This window comes from Entelurus aequoreus, linkage group LG02 (genome assembly GCF_033978785.1).
Source record: "Entelurus aequoreus isolate RoL-2023_Sb linkage group LG02, RoL_Eaeq_v1.1, whole genome shotgun sequence".
Classification (NCBI taxonomy): Eukaryota; Metazoa; Chordata; class Actinopteri; order Syngnathiformes; family Syngnathidae; genus Entelurus; species Entelurus aequoreus.
In genome coordinates, this window is record NC_084732.1 from 6,637,048 (window position 1) to 6,654,853 (window position 17,806).

The window sequence follows — 17,806 nt, forward strand, 5'->3', positions numbered from 1 at the left end:
ATTTTAGCTCAGCTGTGTTTGTTATGTGCTTTTGCTGCCACCTAGTGTCTACTTTTCAGACTGTGTGGCAAAAGGACAGTGTCAGAAGTGGGATTTGAACCCACGCCTCCAACTGGAGACCAGAATTCCCAAGCAGGGAGGGTGTGACCTTGAGTCTGGCGCCTTAGACCGCTCGGCCATCCTGACAGTTAACATGCAGACAAATCAACAACTGAGAGCAGACTTTGTACAGTAAGTGATCATTTTATTTTGGTTTATTATGGTTATTTTCCCCCAAAAGTGGAATATTTGATGTGAAGTAATTGGAGCCTTCAATAGGTCAATAATTTATAACAACATTGATTTTGATTCATTATTATTTTTTGAGCAATGACAGTTAAAAAAACCCCCAAAAACCCCACTAAAATTCTCTGGGATCCAAAAGGGTACCACTCATAAAAGTGTTAAAATAAGTCATACTTTTTTTTTTTTTAACTTTCAACTTTTAAATATCTAAATCAACTTAAGATCCACTTGTCGATTTTAAGTTTTTATATATTTAAAATGTTTTTTCTTTACTCTTTTTTTGTCATTAATATTTTATTTTTTTTATTGCAAACACACAAAATATTCAATATTTTCCCCTAAAAGTGGAATATTTGATGTGGAGCCTTCAATATGTCAATAATTCATAACAACATTAATTTTGATTCATTGTTATTTTTTGAGCAATGACAGTTTAAAAAAAAAATTCCGCAAAAATTCTCGGGGATCCAAAAGGGTCCCACTCATAAAAGTGTTAAAATATATATATATATATATATATATATATATATATATATATATATATATATATATATATATATATATATATATATATATATATATATATATATATATATATATATATATATATATATATATATATATTTTTTTTATTTTTTTTAAATATTCCATCCAAATCATTGCAATTTTTGACACAACTTTCTGTAAAAACTGCTGCGAATTGAAGTATTTTAGGACACAACAAACACAAAGAAATAGACGGGGAAATTCTGACATATGACAGGAAGTTGGTCTTCTTTTCCAAACATTAACTTTGCCCCAAAAGCTTTTAGGAATTTGTTCCAAATGTTTGAGGTGTTCTTTTTAACTTTAATCTGAAAAAGCACAGAATTTTAACAAAAAAAGGAAAACAAATACTGTATTGATGTTTTACTTATTTTATACTGCACACACTTCAAAGTAGACACTCGACACTAGAAACAATTTTTCTATGACAAAAATAAAATTTAAAAAAACATATATATTTTTAAAATTATTATTTTTTTAAAAATTTAAAAAAATTTTTATATTCCATCCAAATCATTGCAACTTTTGACACAACTTTCTGTAAAAACTGCTGCGAATTGAGGTATTTTAGGACACAACAAACACAAAGAAATAGACGGGGAAATTCTGACATATGACAGGAAGTTGGTCTTATTCTCCAAACTTTAACTTTGCAGTATATTTTCTTGGTAAATGAGAAACCATGAGATATTAACATCACACTTCAACATCTCTAACATGTAGATGCTGCCTGGTTACTAGGTCATATACTAGGTGGTTGTCATATGTCAGGACGGCCGAGTGGTCTAAGGCGCCAGACTCAAGGTCACACCTTCCCTGATTGGGAATTCTGGTCTCCAGTTGGAGGCGTGGGTTCAAATCCCACTTCTGACAATGAAGTTTTAGGGCAAAGTTTGAAATCTTTGAAATTTTCTTATCGTAAGATTGAATGGCTGTAGTCTCCTTGTCCACAAACAAACTTTTGTTATTCATTATTCCCTCGTAGTAGTAGTAGTAGTGGTAGTGTGTTTACATGTTGTTTGCTGTGTGATGTTGTCTCTTCCTATTTCAGGGCTATTCAACTACATCATGAAGAGGTTTTTACTTTCAAATTTTTAAAATGCTAAAGCATCTTACGATCCATTTGTCGATTTTAAGTTTTTATATATTTTTTTGTTTTTTAATTCTATTTTTGTCATTAAAAAAATAGTTTTTTTTATGGCAAACACACACAATATGTATTCCCACTCATAAAAGTGTTAAAATAAGTCACACATTTGTTTTTTATTTTAACTTTTAACATTTAACTCTCTAGATCAACTTCAGATCCATTTGTCGATTATACGTTTGTATCTATTTTTTGTTTGATTGATTCTATTTTTCTCATGAAAAAAAAGTTTTTTATGGCAAACACACAATATATTCGATATTTTCCCCTAAAAGTGGAATATTTGATTTGAAGTTATTGGAGCCTTCAATAGGTCAATAATTTAAAACAACATTGATTTTGATTCATTATTATTTTTTTGAGCAATGACAGTTTAAAAAAAAAAAAATCCCACAAAATATCTCATGGATCCAAAAGGGTCCCACTCATAAAAGTGTTAAAATAAGTCATACATTTTTTTTTACTTTCAACTTTTAAATCGCTAAATAAACTTAAGATCCATGTGTCGATTATACGTTTTTGTATATTTTTTAATTTTTTAAATTCTATTTTTGTCTTAGAAAAATTGTTTCTAGTGTCGAGTGTCTACTTTTAAGTGTGTGCAGTATAAAATAAGTAAAACATCAATGCAGTATTTGTTTTCCTTTTTTTGTTAAAATTCTGTGCTTTTTCAGATTAAAGTTAAAAAGAACACCTCAAACATTGGGAACAAATTCCTAAAATGACATTTTGATATAAAATTAGGACACAACAAACACAAAGAAAATGAGGGCGCAATTCTATCATATGGCAGGAAGTTGCTCTTATTTTCCAAAATTTGATTTTGCCCCAGAAGTTCAATGTCAGAAGTGGGATTTGAACCCACGCCTCCAACTGGAGACCAGAATTCCCAAGCAGGGAAGGTGTGACCTTGATTCTGGCGCCTTAGACCACTCGGCCATCCTGACATATGACTGTGGTGTCAAAATGTGGATGTTTCGTCATAAAGTTCCAGCGTGTGCAGCTAGTTAACAACATGAAGAAGCTAATTAAATATGACATGAAGCTGCATTTTAGCTCAGCTGTGTTTGTTATGTGCTTTTGCTGCCACCTAGTGTCTACTTTTCAGACTGTGTGGCAAAAGGACAGTGTCAGAAGTGGGATTTGAACCCACGCCTCCAACTGGAGACCAGAATTCCCAAGCAGGGAAGGTGAGACCTTGAGTATGGCGCCTTAGACAGTTAACAAGCATACAAATCAACAACTGAGAGCAGACTTTGTACAGTAAGTGATCATTTTATTTTGGTTTATTATGGTTATTTTCCCCTAAAAGTGGAATATTTGATGTGAAGTAATTGGAGCCTTCAATAGGTCAATAATTTATAACAACATTGATTTTGATTCATTATTATTTTTTGAGCAATGACAGTTAAAAAAACCAAAAAAAACCCACTAAAATTCTCGGGGATCCAAAAGGGTCCCACTCATAAAAGTGTTAAAATAAGTCATACATTTTATTTTTACTTTCAACTTTTAAATATCTAAATCAACTTAAAATCCATTTGTCGATTTTAAGTTTTTATATTTTTTTTACATTTTTTTTTAACTCTTTTTTTGTCATTAAATTTTTTTTATTTTTATGGTGAACACACAAAATATTCAATATTTTCCCCTAAAAGTGGAATATTTGATGTGGAGCCTTCAATATGTCAATAATTCATAACAACATTAATTTTGATTCATTATTATTTTTTGAGCAATGACAGTTTAAAAAAAAAAATTCCGCAAAAATTCTCAGGGATCCAAAAGGGTCCCACTCATAAAAGTGTTAAAATAAGTCATACATTTTTTTTTACTTTCAACTTTTAAATCGCTAAATTAACTTAAGATACATTTGTCAATTATACGTTTTTTAAATATTTTTAATTATATTTATATTATATACACAACAAACACAAAGAAATTGACGGTGAAATTCTGACATATGACAGGAAGTTGGTCTTATTTTCCAAACTATAACTGTGCCCCAAAAGGTCAATGTCAGAAGTGGGATTTGAACCCACGCCTCCACCTGGAGACTAGAATTCCCAAGCAGGGAAGGTGTGACCTTGAGTCTGGCGCCTTAGACCACTCGGCCATCCTGACAGTTATCAGCATACAAATCAACAACTGAGAGCAGACTTTGTACAGTCAGTGATAGTTTTATTTTGGTTTACTATGGTTATTTCCCCCTAAAAGTGGAATATTTGATGTGAAGTAATTGGAGCCTTCAATAGGTCAATAATTTACAACAACATTGATTTTGATTCATTTTTTTTTTTTTTTTTAAACCCACTAAAATTCTCGGGGATCCAAAAGGGTCCCACTCATAAAAGTGTTAAAATAAGTCATACATTTTTTTTTTAACTTTCAACTTTTAAATATCTAAATCAACTTAAGATCCATTTGTCGATTTTAAGCTTTTATATATTTTTTGTAATTTTTTTAACTCTTTTTTTGTCATTACATTTTTTTTTTTTTTATGGCAAACACACAAAATATTCAATATTTTCCCCTAAAAGTGGAATATTTGATGTGGAGCCTTCAATATGTCAATAATTCATGACAACATTAATTTTGATTCATTATTATTTTTTGAGCAATGACAGTTTAAAAAAAAACATCCGCAAAAATTCTCGGGGATCCAAAGGGGTCCCACTCATAAAAGTGTTGAAATAAGTCATACATTATTTTTTTAATTTAAAATTTTAACATTCAAATCGCTAGATCAACTTCAGATCCATTTGTCGATTACAAGTTTTTGTATATTTTTTGTTTGATTAATTTTATTTTTCTCATTAAAACAATTTGTTTTTTATGGCAAACACACAAAATATTCAATATTTCCCCCTAAAAGTGGAATATTGGATGTCAATAATTTATAACAACATTGATTTTGATTTATTACAATTTTTTGAGCATTGATGGTTCCAAAAAAAAAAAAAATCACTCTAAAATTATTGGGGATCCAAAAGGGTCCCACTCAAAAAAGTGTTAAAATAAGTCACACATTTTTTTTTCTTCCTTTCAGCTTTTAAATCTCTAGATCAACTTAAGATCCGTCCGTCGATTATAAGTTTTTGTAAATGAGAAACCATGAGATATTATCATCACACTTCAACATGTCTAACATGTAGATGCTGCCTGGTTACTAGGTCATACATGTAAGCTGTTGTCATATGTCAGGATGGCCGAGTGGTCTAAGGCGCCAGACTCAAGGTCACACCTTCCCTGCTTGGGAATTCTGGCCTCCAGTTGGAGGCGTGGGTTCAAATCCCACTTCTGACACTGAAGTTTTAGGGCAAAGTTTGAAATCTGAATTCTCTTACCCTGAGATTGAATGGCTGTAGTCTCCTTGTCCACAAACAGGATATTGTATTATTGAAACCTTGTCACTTCTTTGATTTGTTATTCATTATTCCCTCATAGTAGTAGTAGTAGTAGTGGTAGTGTGTTTACATGTTGTTTGCTGTGTGATGTTGTCTCTTCCTATTTCGGGGCTATTCAACTACATCATGAAGAGGGCCACAGTTTCAAGAGCCAAACACTCAGGGGCTGGATGGTTGTTTAACTAAATATGACAAGAAGCTGAATTTTAGCTCAGCTGTGTTTGTTATGTGCTTTTGCTGCCACCTAGTGTCTACTTTTCAGTCTGTGCGGCAAAAGGACAGTGTCAGGAGTGGGATTTGAACCCACGCCTCCAACTGGAGACCAGAATTCCCAAGCAGGGAAGGTGTGACCTTGAGTCTGGCGCCTTAGACCGCTCAGCCATCCTGACAAGACAGATTCTGAATCTCTAGATCAACTTCAGATCCATGTGTCGATTATAGGGTTATGTATATATATATATATATATATATATATATATATATATATATATATATATATATATATATATATATATATATATATATATATATATATATATTTAATTTTATTTTTTTTATTCAATTTTTGTCGTAAATTTTTTTTTTTTATGGCAAACACACAAAATATGCAATATTTCCCCCTAAAAGTGGAATATTTGATGTGAAGTAATTGGAGCCTTCAATAGGTCAATAATTCATAACAACATTGATTTTGATTCGTTATTATTTTTTGAGCAATGACAGCCTGACCCTATACATTTTTTTTTTTTACTTTCAACTTTTAAATCGCAAAATCAACTTAAGACCCATGTGTCGATTATACGTTTTTGTATATTTTTTTGCTTTTTTAATTCTATTTTTGTCATGAAAAAATTGTTTCTGGTGTCGAGTGTCTACTTTTAAGTATGTGCGGTATCAAATAAGTAAAACATCAATACAGTATTTGTTTTCCTTTTTTTGTTAAAATTCTGTACTTTTTCAGATCAAGTTTAAAAAGAACACCTAAAACATTGGGAACACATTCCTAAAATCACATTTTGATTTAAAATTAGGACACAACAAACACAAAGAAAATGACAGCACAATTCTATCATATGACAGGAAGTTGCTCTTATTTTCCAAACTTTGATTTTGCCCCAAAAGCACAATGTCAGAAGTGGGATTTGAACCCACGCCTCCAACTGGAGACCAGAATTCCCAAGCAGGGAAGGTGTGACCTTGAGTCTGGCGCCTTAGACCGCTCGGCCATCCTGACATATGACTGAGGTGTCAAAATGTGGATTTTTCATCAGAAAGTTCCAGCGTGTGCAGCTAGTTAACAACATGAAGAAGCTAACTAAATATGACATGAAGCTGCATTTTAGCTCAGCTGTGTTTGTTATGTGCTTTTGCTGCCACCTAGTGTCTACTTTTCAGACTGTGTGGCAAAAGGATAGTGTCACAAGTGGGATTTGAACCCACGCCTCCAACTGGAGACCAGAATTCCCAAGCAGGGAAGGTGTGACCTTGAGTCTGGCGCCTTAGCTAAATTAACTTAAGATATATTTGTCGATTGTAAGTTTTTTAAAATATTTTTAATTATATTTATATTATATACACAACAAACACAAAGAAATAGACGGTGAAATTCTGACATATGACAGGAAGTTGGTCTTATTTTCTAAACTTTAACTTGGCCCCAAAAGTTCAGTGTCAGAAGTGGGATTTGAACCCACGCCTCCAACTGGAGACCAGAATTCCCAAGCAGGGAAGGTGTGACCTTGAGTCTGGCGCCTTAGACCGCTCGGCCATCCTGACATATGACAACATACACTTACTGTACAATATCTGCTCTCAGTTGCAATAAACCTATTCTGATTCTGATTCTGATATATATATATATTTTTAAAATTATTATTTTTTTTAAAAATTTTAAAAATTTTTTTATATTCCATCCAAATCATTGCAACTTTTGACACAACTTTCTGTAAAAACTGCTGCGAATTGAGGTATTTTAGGACACAACAAACACAAAGAAATAGACGGGGAAATTCTGACATATGACAGGAAGTTGGTCTTATTCTCCAAACTTTAACTTTGCAGTATATTTTCTTGGTAAATGAGAAACCATGAGATATTAACATCACACTTCAACATCTCTAACATGTAGATGCTGCCTGGTTACTAGGTCATATACTAGGTGGTTGTCATATGTCAGGATGGCCGAGTGGTCTAAGGCGCCAGACTCAAGGTCACACCTTCCCTGATTGGGAATTCTGGTCTCCAGTTGGAGGCGTGGGTTCAAATCCCACTTCTGACAATGAAGTTTTAGGGCAAAGTTTGAAATCTTTGAAATTTTCTTATCGTAAGATTGAATGGCTGTAGTCTCCTTGTCCACAAACAAACATTTGTTATTCATTATTCCCTCGTAGTAGTAGTAGTAGTGGTAGTGTGTTTACATGTTGTTTGCTGTGTGATGTTGTCTCTTCCTATTTCAGGGCTATTCAACTACATCATGAAGAGGTTTTTACTTTCAAATTTTTAAAATGCTAAAGCATCTTACGATCCATTTGTCGATTTTAAGTTTTTATATATTTTTTTGTTTTTTAATTCTATTTTTGTCATTAAAAAAATAGTTTTTTTTTATGGCAAACACACACAATATGTATTCCCACTCATAAAAGTGTTAAAATAAGTCACACATTTGTTTTTTATTTTAACATTTAACTCTCTAGATCAACTTCAGATCCATTTGTCGATTATACGTTTGTATCTATTTTTTGTTTGATTGATTCTATTTTTCTCATGAAAAAAAAGTTTTTTATGGCAAACACACAATATATTCGATATTTTCCCCTAAAAGTGGAATATTTGATTTGAAGTTATTGGAGCCTTCAATAGGTCAATAATTTAAAACAACATTGATTTTGATTCATTATTATTTTTTTGAGCAATGACAGTTTAAAAAAAAAAAAATCCCACAAAATATCTCAGGGATCCAAAAGGGTCCCACTCATAAAAGTGTTAAAATAAGTCATACATTTTTTTTTACTTTCAACTTTTAAATCGCTAAATAAACTTAAGATCCATGTGTCGATTATACGTTTTTGTATATTTTTTAATTTTTTAAATTCTATTTTTGTCTTAGAAAAATTGTTTCTAGTGTCGAGTGTCTACTTTTAAGTGTGTGCAGTATAAAATAAGTAAAACATCAATGCAGTATTTGTTTTCCTTTTTTTGTTAAAATTCTGTGCTTTTTCAGATTAAAGTTAAAAAGAACACCTCAAACATTGGGAACAAATTCCTAAAATCACATTTTGATTCAAAGTTAGGACACAAAAAATACAAAGAAAATGACGGCGCAATTCTATCACATGACAGGAAGTTGCTCTTATCTTCCAAACTTTGACTTTGCCGCAAAAGAACAATGTCAGAAGTGGGATTTGAACCCACGCCTCCAACTGGAGACCAGAATTCCCAAGCAGGGAAGGTGTGACCTTGAGTCTGGCGCCTTAGACCGCTCGGCCATCCTGACATATGACTGTTTACATGTTGTTTGCTGTGTGATGTTGTCTCTTCCTATTTCAGGGCTATTCAACTACATCATGAAGAGGGCCACAGTTTTAAGAGCCAAACACTCAGGGGCCGCACATCAAAATGTGGATGTTTCGTCAGAAAGTTCCAGCGTGTGCAGCTAGTTAACAACATAAAGAAGCTAACTAAATATGACATGAAGCTGAATTTTAGCTCAGCTGTGTTTGTTATGTGCTTTTGCTGCCACCTAGTGTCTACTTTTTAGTCTGTGCGGCAAAAGGGTTGGTGTCAGAAGTGGGATTTGAACCCACGCCTCCAACTGGAGACCAGAATTCCCAAGCAGGGAAGGTGTGACCTTGAGTCTGGCGCCTTAGACCACTCGGCCATCCTGACAGTTAAGAAGCAGCGCATCAACAACTGAGAGCAGACTTTGTACAGTAAGTGATTGTTTTATTTTGGTTTATTATAGTTAGTTTGTATGTTCTTTTTTGTCATAAAAAAACCACAAAATGTAGTTTTTATGGCAAACATAAAAAATATGCAGTATTTTCCCCCAAAAGTGGAATATTTGATGTGAAGTAATTGGAGCCTTCAATAGGTCAATAATTCATAACAACATTAATTTTGATTCATTACTATTTTTTGAGCAATGACAGTTTAAAAAAAAAAAAATCACACTAAAATTCTCTGGGATCCAAAAGGGTCCCACTCCTAAAAATGTTAAAATAATTCATACATTTTTATGGTTATTTATTTCTTTTAAATTTTAACATTTAAATCTCTAGATCAACTTCAGATCCATTTGTCGATTCCAAGTTTTTGTCTATTTTTTGTTTGATTAATTCTATTTTTCTCTGTAAAAAAATTGTTTTTGATGGCAAACACACAAAATATTCAATATTTTCCCATAAAAGTGGAATATTTGATGTCAATAATATATAACAACATTGATTTTGATTCATTATTAGTGTTAAAATGTTAAAATGTGTTAAAATAATTCATACATTTTTTTTTGCTTTCAACTTTTAAATCGCTAAATCAACTTAAGATCCATGTGTCGATTATAAGTTTTTTTTATATTTTATTGCTTTTTTAATTATATTTTTGTCATAAAAAAATTGTTTCTGGTGTCGAGTGTCTACTTTTAAGTATGTGCGGTATCAAATAAGTAAAACATCAATACAGTATTTGTTTTTCTTTTTTTTGTTAAAATTCTGTGCTTTTTCAGATCAAGTTTAAAAAGAACACCTAAAACATTGGGAACAAATTCCTAAAATCACATTTTGATTCAAAGTTAGGACACAAAAAATACAAAGAAAATGACGGCGCAATTCTATCACATGACAGGAAGTTGCTCTTATCTTCCAAACTTTGACTTTGCCGCAAAAGAACAATGTCAGAAGTGGGATTTGAACCCACGCCTCCAACTGGAGACCAGAATTCCCAAGCAGGGAAGGTGTGACCTTGAGTCTGGCGCCTTAGACCGCTCGGCCATCCTGACATATGACTGTTTACATGTTGTTTGCTGTGTGATGTTGTCTCTTCCTATTTCAGGGCTATTCAACTACATCATGAAGAGGGCCACAGTTTTAAGAGCCAAACACTCAGGGGCCGCACATCAAAATGTGGATGTTTCGTCAGAAAGTTCCAGCGTGTGCAGCTAGTTAACAACATAAAGAAGCTAACTAAATATGACATGAAGCTGAATTTTAGCTCAGCTGTGTTTGTTATGTGCTTTTGCTGCCACCTAGTGTCTACTTTTTAGTCTGTGCGGCAAAAGGGTTGGTGTCAGAAGTGGGATTTGAACCCACGCCTCCAACTGGAGACCAGAATTCCCAAGCAGGGAAGGTGTGACCTTGAGTCTGGCGCCTTAGACCACTCGGCCATCCTGACAGTTAAGAAGCAGCGCATCAACAACTGAGAGCAGACTTTGTACAGTAAGTGATTGTTTTATTTTGGTTTATTATAGTTAGTTTGTATGTTCTTTTTTGTCATAAAAAAACCACAAAATGTAGTTTTTATGGCAAACATAAAAAATATGCAGTATTTTCCCCCAAAAGTGGAATATTTGATGTGAAGTAATTGGAGCCTTCAATAGGTCAATAATTCATAACAACATTAATTTTGATTCATTACTATTTTTTGAGCAATGACAGTTTAAAAAAAAAAAATCACACTAAAATTCTCTGGGATCCAAAAGGGTCCCACTCCTAAAAATGTTAAAATAATTCATACATTTTTATGGTTATTTATTTCTTTTAAATTTTAACATTTAAATCTCTAGATCAACTTCAGATCCATTTGTCGATTCCAAGTTTTTGTCTATTTTTTGTTTGATTAATTCTATTTTTCTCTGTAAAAAAATTGTTTTTGATGGCAAACACACAAAATATTCAATATTTTCCCATAAAAGTGGAATATTTGATGTCAATAATATATAACAACATTGATTTTGATTCATTATTAGTGTTAAAATGTTAAAATGTGTTAAAATAATTCATACATTTTTTTTTGCTTTCAACTTTTAAATCGCTAAATCAACTTAAGATCCATGTGTCGATTATAAGTTTTTTTTATATTTTATTGCTTTTTTAATTATATTTTTGTCATAAAAAAATTGTTTCTGGTGTCGAGTGTCTACTTTTAAGTATGTGCGGTATCAAATAAGTAAAACATCAATACAGTATTTGTTTTTCTTTTTTTTGTTAAAATTCTGTGCTTTTTCAGATCAAGTTTAAAATGAACACCTAAAACATTGGGAACAAATTCCTAAAATCGCATTTTGATTTAAAATTAGGACACAAAAACACAAAGAAAATGACGGCACAATTCTATCATATGACAGGAAGTTGCTCTTATTTTCCAAACTTTGATTTTGCCCCAAAAGCACAATGTCAGAAGTGGGATTTGAACCCACGCCTCCAACTGGAGACCAGAATTCCCAAGCAGGGAAGGTGTGACCTTGAGTCTGGCGCCTTAGACCGCTCGGCCATCCTGACATGTGACAACATACACTTACTGTACAATATCTGCTCTCAGTTGTAATAAACCTATTCTGATTCTGATTCTGATATGTATATATATATATATATATATATATATATATATATATATATATATATATATATATATATATATATATATATATATATATATATATATATATATATATATATACAATTTTTTTTTTTTTAAATTCTACTTTTGTCCTAAACAATTTTTTTTATGGCAAACACACAAAATATGTATTTCCCCCTAAAAGTGGAATATTTGATGTAAAGTAATTGGAGCCTTTAATAGGTCAATACTTCATAACAACATTTATTATGATTCATTATTATTTGTTGAGCAATGATAGTAAAAAAAAAGAAAATAAATCACTCTAAAATTCTCTAGGATCCAAAAGGGTCCCACTCATAAAAGTGTTAAAATAATGAATACATTTTTTTTTTAAATTTCAACTTTTAAAATTGCTAAATCAACTTAAGATACACGTGTCGATTATAAGTTTTTGTATAAATTGTTTCTAGTGTCAAGTGTCTACTTTTAAGTCTGTGCAATATAAAATAAGTAAAACATTATTACAGTATTTGTTTTCCTTTTTTTGGTAAAATCATGTGCTTCTTGAGATTAAGGTAAAAAAAAAAAACACCTAAAACTGGGAACAAATTCCTAAAATCACATTTTGATTTAAATTGAATGAAAAAAGAAATATGCTTCAAAATCATTGCAATTTTTGACACAACTTTCTGTAAAAACTGCTGCGAATTGAAGTATTTTAGGACACAACAAACACAAAGCAATTCTGACATATGACAGGAAGTTGGTCTTATTCTCCAAACTTTAACTTGGCCCCAAAAGTTCAATGTCAGAAGTGGGATTTGAACCCACGCCTCCAACTGGAGACCAGAATTCCCAAGCAGGGAAGGTGTGACCTTGAGTCTGGCGCCTTAGACCGCTCGGCCATCCTGACCGTTAAGAAGCAGCACATCAACAACTGAGAGCAGACTTTGTACAGTAAGTGATTGTTTTATTTTGGTTTATTATGTTTAGTTTGTATGTTCTTTTTTGTCATAAATAACCCCCCAAAACTTAGTTTTTTATGGCAAACACACAAAATATGCAGTATTTTCCCCCAAAAGTGGAATATTTGATGTGAAGTAATTGGAGCCTTCATTATGTCAATAATTTATAACAACATACATTTTGATTCATTATTATTTTTTCAGCAATGAAGTTAAAAAAAAAAAATCACACTAAAATTCTCGGGGATCCAAAAGGCTCCCACTCATAAAAGTGTTAAAATAATTCATGCATTTTTTTTTTTACTTTCAACTTTTAAATCTGTAAATCAACTTAAGTTCCATTTGTCGATTTTAAGTTTTAATATTTTTTTTGTTTTTTAATTCTATTTTTGTCAATACATTTATTTATTTTTGGATGGAAAACACACAAAATATGCAATATTTTCCCCTAAAAGTGGAATATTAGATTTGAAGTAATTGGAGCCTTCAATATGTCAATAATTTTTACCAACATGGATTTTGATTCATTATTATTTTTTGAGCAATGACAGTTTAAAAAATAATTAAAACCCCACTAATATTCTCGGGGATCCAAAAGGGTCCCACTCATAAAAGTGTTAAAATAAGTCGTATATTAATTTTTTTTTTTACTTTGAACTTTTAATTCTCTAAATCAACTTTAGATCCATTTGTCGATTTTAAGTTTTTATATGTTTTTTGTTTTTTTAATTTTATTTTTGTCATTGAAAAAAAAAGTTTTTTTTAATGGCAAACACACAAAATATGCAATATTTCCCCCTAAAAGTGGAATATTTGATGTGAAGTAATTGGAGCCTTCAATAGGTCAATAATTTATACCAACATTGATTTTGATTCGTTATTATTTTTTGAGCAATGACAGTTTAAAAAATAAATAAAATCACACAAATATTTTCGGGGATCCAAAAGGGTCCCACTCATAAAAGTGTTAAAATAAGTTATATATTAATAATTGTTTTTACTTTTAACTTTTAATTCTCTTAATCAACTTTAGATCCATTTGTCGGTTCTAAGTTTGTATATGTTTTTTGTTTTTTTAATTCTATTTTTGTCATTAAAAAAATTGTTTTTTTTTGGATGGAAAACACACAAAATATGCAGAATTTCCCCCTAAAAGTGGAATATTTGATGTGAAATAATTGGAGCTTTCAATATGTCAATAATTTATAACAACATTAATTTTGATCCATTATTATTTTTTCAGCAATGACAGTTAAAAAAAAAAAAATCACACTAAAATTCTCGGGGATCCAAAAGGGTCCCACTCACAAAAGTGTTAAAATAATTCATGCATTTTTTTTTTAACTTTCAACTTTTAAATCTGTAAATCAACTTAAGTTCCATTTGTCGATTTTAAGTTTTAATATTTTTTTTGTTTTTTAATTCTATTTTTGTCAATAAATTTATTTATTTTTGGATGGAAAACACACAAAATATGCAATATTTCCCCCTAAAAGTGGAATATTTGATTTGAAGTAATTGGAGCCTTCAATATGTCAATAATTTATACCAACATGGATTTTGATTCATTATTATTTTTTGAGCAATGACAGTTTAAAAAATAAATAAAATCACACCAATATTCTCGGGGATCCAAAAGGGTCCCACTCATATTAGTGTTAAAATAAGTCGTATATTATTTTTTTTTTTTACTTTGAACTTTTAATTCTCTAAATCAACTTTAGATCCATTTGTCAATTTTAAGTCTTTATATGTTTTTTGTTTTTTTAATTCTATTTTTGTCATTGAAAAAAAAAGTTTTTTTTAATGGCAAACACACAACATATGCAGAATTTCCCCCTAAAAGTGGAATATTTGATGTGAAGTAGATGGAGCCTTCAATAGGTCAATAATTCATAACAACATTGATTTTGATTCTTTATTATTTTTTGAGCAATGACTGTTTAAAAAAAAAATCACACTCAAATTTTCAGGATCCAAAAGGGTCCCACTCATGAAAGTGTTGAAATAAGTCATACATTTTTTTTTTTAACTTTCAACTTTGAAATCGCTAAATCAACTTAAGATATATTTGTCGATTATAAGTTTTTGTATATTTTTTGCTTTTTTAATTATATTTTTGTCATACAAAAATTGTTTTTAGTGTCGAGTGTCTACTTAAGACCGTGCAGTATAAAATAAGTAAAACATCAATAAAGTATGTGTTTTACTTTTTTTGTTGTTAAAATCCTGTGCTTCTTGAGATTAAGGTTAAAAAGAACACCTAAAACATTGGCAACACATTCCTAAAATCAGTTCAAAATTGTGTTACCTTGTATTAAAAAAATAATTAAATGAATATATAGATTAATTTAAATAGGATGTGAGGATGCTGGTGTGTTGCTAAATGTTTATATACTACATTACAACTGATCGGAAAAAATACTTTAAAAAAGTAATTCATTATAGTTATTTTACAAAAATAGTAACTAAATCACCAACAGAATTACTTTTTAATCCATTTCCTTCATAGTAGTAGTAGTAGTAGTGGTAGTGTGTTTACATGTTGTTTGCTTCCTATTTCAGGGCTATTCAACTACATCATGAAGAGGTTTTTACTTTCAAATTTTTAAATCGCTAAAGCATCTTACGATCCATTTGTCGATTTTAAGTTTTTGTATATTTTTCTGTTTTTTTAATTCTATTTTTGTCATTAAAAAATTGTTTTTTTTATGGCAAACACACACAATATGTATTCCCACTCATAAAAAAGTTAAAATAAGTCATACATTTGTTTTTTATTTTAACTTTTAACATTTAACTCTCTAGATCAACTTCAGATCCATTTGTCGATTATACGTTTTTATCTATTTTTTGTTTGATTAATTCTATTTTTCTCATAAAAAAAAAGTTTTTTATGGCAAACACACAATATATTCGATATTTTCCCCTAAAAGTGGAATATTTGATTTGAAGTTATTGGAGCCTTCAATAAGTCAATCATTTAAAACAACATTGATTTTGATTCATTATTATTTTTTGAGCAATGACAGTTTAAAAAAAAAAAAAATCCCACAAAATATCTCAGGGATCCAAAAGGGTCCCACTCATAAAAGTGTTAAAATAAGTCATACATTTTTTTTTTACTTTCAACTTTTAAATCGGTAAATCAACTTAAGATCCATTTGTCGATTATACGTTTTTGTATAGGTTTTAATTTTTTAAATTCTATTTTTGTCTTGGAAAAATTGTTTCTAGTGTCGAGTGTCTACTTTTAAGTGTGTGCAGTATAAAATAAGTAAAACATCAATACTGTATTTGTTTTCCTTTTTTTGTCAAAATTCTGTGCTTTTTCAGATTCAAGTTAAAAAGAACACCTAAAACATTGGGAACACATTCCTAAAATCACATTTTGATTCAAAGTTAGGACACAACAAACACAAAGAAAATGAGGGCGCAATTCTATCATATGACAGGAAGTTGCTCTTATTTTCTAAGCTTTGATTTTGCCCCAAAATTTCAGTGTCAGAAGTGGGATTTGAACCCACGCCTCCAACTGGAGACCAGAATTCCCAAGCAGGGAAGGTGTGACCTTGAGTCTGGCGCCTTAGACCGCTCGGCCATCCTGACATACGACTGTGGTGACAAAATGTGGATGTTTCGTCAGAAAGTTCCAGCGTGTGCAGCTAGTTAACAACATGAAGAAGCTAACTAAATATGACATGAAGCTGCATTTTAGCTCAGCTGTGTTTGTTATGTGCTTTTGCTGCCACCTAGTGTCTACTTTTCAGTCTGTGCGGCAAAAGGACAGTGTCAGAAGTGGGATTTGAACCCACGCCTCCAACTGGAGACCAGAATTCCCAAGCAGGGAAGGTGTGACCTCGAGTCTGGTGCTTTATGTAAATGATCTTAAGATACATTTGTCGATTATAAGTTTTTTTTAATTATATTTATATTATATACACAACAAACACAAAGAAATAGACAGTGAAATTCTGACATATGACAGGAAGTTGGTCTTATTTTCTAAACTTTAGCTTGGCCCCAAAAGCTCAATGTCAGAAGTGGGATTTGAACCCACGCCTCCAACTGGAGACCAGAATTCCCAAGCAGGGAAGGTGTGACCTTGAGTCTGGCGCCTTAGACCGCTCGGCCATCCTGACATGTGACAACCATCACTTACTGTACAATATCTGCTCTCAGTTGCAATAAACCTATTCTGATTCTGATTCTGATATATATATATATTTTTAAAATTATTATTTTTTTAAATTTTTAAAAAATTTTTTTATATTCCATCCAAATCATTGCAACTTTTGACACAACTTTCTGTAAAAACTGCTGCGAATTGAAGTATTTTAGGACACAACAAACACAAAGAAATAGACGGGGAAATTCTGACATATGACAGGAAGTTGGTCTTATTTTCCAAACTTTAACTTTGCAGTATATTTTCTTGGTAAATGAGAAACCATGAGATATTAACATCACACTTCAACATCTCTAACATGTAGATGCTGCCTGGTTACTAGGTCATACACTAGGTGGTAGTCATATGTCAGGACGGCCGAGTGGTCTAAGGCGCCAGACTCAAGGTCACACCTTCCCTGCTTGGGAATTCTGGTCTCCAGTTGGAGGCGTGGGTTCAAATCCCACTTCTGACAATGACGTTTTAGGGCAAAGTTTGAAATCTTTGAAATTTTCTTATCGTAAGATTGAATGGCTGTAGTCTCCTTGTCCACAAACAAACATTTGTTATTCATTATTCCCTCGTAGTAGTAGTAGTAGTGGTAGTGTGTTTACATGTTGTTTGCTGTGTGATGTTGTCTCTTCCTATTTCAGGGCTATTCAACTACATCATGAAGAGGTTTTTACTTTTAAATTTTTAAATCGCTAAAGCATCTTACGATCCATTTGTCGATTTT

General features: G+C 31.5%; 18 non-coding genes across 18 annotated transcripts; 4 read left to right on the top strand and 14 right to left on the bottom strand.

Moving 5' to 3' along the window:
- Window positions 1–79: 79 nt before the first annotated feature.
- trnal-caa (transfer RNA leucine (anticodon CAA)) lies at window positions 80–186 on the bottom strand. Its single transcript has 2 exons — window positions 149–186; window positions 80–125 (listed from the first exon to the last, which is right to left on the bottom strand). It is a non-coding gene; the product is annotated as a tRNA-Leu (tRNA).
- A 1,411-nt stretch (window positions 187–1,597) lies between these two features.
- trnal-caa (transfer RNA leucine (anticodon CAA)) lies at window positions 1,598–1,704 on the top strand. Its single transcript has 2 exons — window positions 1,598–1,635; window positions 1,659–1,704. It is a non-coding gene; the product is annotated as a tRNA-Leu (tRNA).
- A 1,114-nt stretch (window positions 1,705–2,818) lies between these two features.
- Window positions 2,819–2,925, bottom strand: trnal-caa (transfer RNA leucine (anticodon CAA)). Its single transcript has 2 exons — window positions 2,888–2,925; window positions 2,819–2,864 (listed from the first exon to the last, which is right to left on the bottom strand). It is a non-coding gene; the product is annotated as a tRNA-Leu (tRNA).
- Window positions 2,926–3,995: 1,070 nt separating this feature from the next.
- On the bottom strand, window positions 3,996–4,102 carry trnal-caa (transfer RNA leucine (anticodon CAA)). Its single transcript has 2 exons — window positions 4,065–4,102; window positions 3,996–4,041 (listed from the first exon to the last, which is right to left on the bottom strand). It is a non-coding gene; the product is annotated as a tRNA-Leu (tRNA).
- Window positions 4,103–5,177: 1,075 nt separating this feature from the next.
- Window positions 5,178–5,284, top strand: trnal-caa (transfer RNA leucine (anticodon CAA)). Its single transcript has 2 exons — window positions 5,178–5,215; window positions 5,239–5,284. It is a non-coding gene; the product is annotated as a tRNA-Leu (tRNA).
- Window positions 5,285–5,667: 383 nt separating this feature from the next.
- Window positions 5,668–5,774, bottom strand: trnal-caa (transfer RNA leucine (anticodon CAA)). The gene is made up of 2 exons: window positions 5,737–5,774; window positions 5,668–5,713 (listed from the first exon to the last, which is right to left on the bottom strand). It is a non-coding gene; the product is annotated as a tRNA-Leu (tRNA).
- A 738-nt stretch (window positions 5,775–6,512) lies between these two features.
- Window positions 6,513–6,619, bottom strand: trnal-caa (transfer RNA leucine (anticodon CAA)). The gene is made up of 2 exons: window positions 6,582–6,619; window positions 6,513–6,558 (listed from the first exon to the last, which is right to left on the bottom strand). It is a non-coding gene; the product is annotated as a tRNA-Leu (tRNA).
- A 435-nt stretch (window positions 6,620–7,054) lies between these two features.
- On the bottom strand, window positions 7,055–7,161 carry trnal-caa (transfer RNA leucine (anticodon CAA)). The gene is made up of 2 exons: window positions 7,124–7,161; window positions 7,055–7,100 (listed from the first exon to the last, which is right to left on the bottom strand). It is a non-coding gene; the product is annotated as a tRNA-Leu (tRNA).
- A 395-nt stretch (window positions 7,162–7,556) lies between these two features.
- trnal-caa (transfer RNA leucine (anticodon CAA)) lies at window positions 7,557–7,663 on the top strand. The gene is made up of 2 exons: window positions 7,557–7,594; window positions 7,618–7,663. It is a non-coding gene; the product is annotated as a tRNA-Leu (tRNA).
- Window positions 7,664–8,771: 1,108 nt separating this feature from the next.
- Window positions 8,772–8,878, bottom strand: trnal-caa (transfer RNA leucine (anticodon CAA)). The gene is made up of 2 exons: window positions 8,841–8,878; window positions 8,772–8,817 (listed from the first exon to the last, which is right to left on the bottom strand). It is a non-coding gene; the product is annotated as a tRNA-Leu (tRNA).
- Window positions 8,879–9,163: 285 nt separating this feature from the next.
- On the bottom strand, window positions 9,164–9,270 carry trnal-caa (transfer RNA leucine (anticodon CAA)). The gene is made up of 2 exons: window positions 9,233–9,270; window positions 9,164–9,209 (listed from the first exon to the last, which is right to left on the bottom strand). It is a non-coding gene; the product is annotated as a tRNA-Leu (tRNA).
- Window positions 9,271–10,271: 1,001 nt separating this feature from the next.
- trnal-caa (transfer RNA leucine (anticodon CAA)) lies at window positions 10,272–10,378 on the bottom strand. The gene is made up of 2 exons: window positions 10,341–10,378; window positions 10,272–10,317 (listed from the first exon to the last, which is right to left on the bottom strand). It is a non-coding gene; the product is annotated as a tRNA-Leu (tRNA).
- Window positions 10,379–10,663: 285 nt separating this feature from the next.
- Window positions 10,664–10,770, bottom strand: trnal-caa (transfer RNA leucine (anticodon CAA)). Its single transcript has 2 exons — window positions 10,733–10,770; window positions 10,664–10,709 (listed from the first exon to the last, which is right to left on the bottom strand). It is a non-coding gene; the product is annotated as a tRNA-Leu (tRNA).
- Window positions 10,771–11,769: 999 nt separating this feature from the next.
- On the bottom strand, window positions 11,770–11,876 carry trnal-caa (transfer RNA leucine (anticodon CAA)). Its single transcript has 2 exons — window positions 11,839–11,876; window positions 11,770–11,815 (listed from the first exon to the last, which is right to left on the bottom strand). It is a non-coding gene; the product is annotated as a tRNA-Leu (tRNA).
- Window positions 11,877–12,743: 867 nt separating this feature from the next.
- On the bottom strand, window positions 12,744–12,850 carry trnal-caa (transfer RNA leucine (anticodon CAA)). The gene is made up of 2 exons: window positions 12,813–12,850; window positions 12,744–12,789 (listed from the first exon to the last, which is right to left on the bottom strand). It is a non-coding gene; the product is annotated as a tRNA-Leu (tRNA).
- A 3,554-nt stretch (window positions 12,851–16,404) lies between these two features.
- trnal-caa (transfer RNA leucine (anticodon CAA)) lies at window positions 16,405–16,511 on the bottom strand. Its single transcript has 2 exons — window positions 16,474–16,511; window positions 16,405–16,450 (listed from the first exon to the last, which is right to left on the bottom strand). It is a non-coding gene; the product is annotated as a tRNA-Leu (tRNA).
- Window positions 16,512–16,937: 426 nt separating this feature from the next.
- Window positions 16,938–17,044, bottom strand: trnal-caa (transfer RNA leucine (anticodon CAA)). Its single transcript has 2 exons — window positions 17,007–17,044; window positions 16,938–16,983 (listed from the first exon to the last, which is right to left on the bottom strand). It is a non-coding gene; the product is annotated as a tRNA-Leu (tRNA).
- A 394-nt stretch (window positions 17,045–17,438) lies between these two features.
- On the top strand, window positions 17,439–17,545 carry trnal-caa (transfer RNA leucine (anticodon CAA)). The gene is made up of 2 exons: window positions 17,439–17,476; window positions 17,500–17,545. It is a non-coding gene; the product is annotated as a tRNA-Leu (tRNA).
- Window positions 17,546–17,806: the final 261 nt, after the last annotated feature.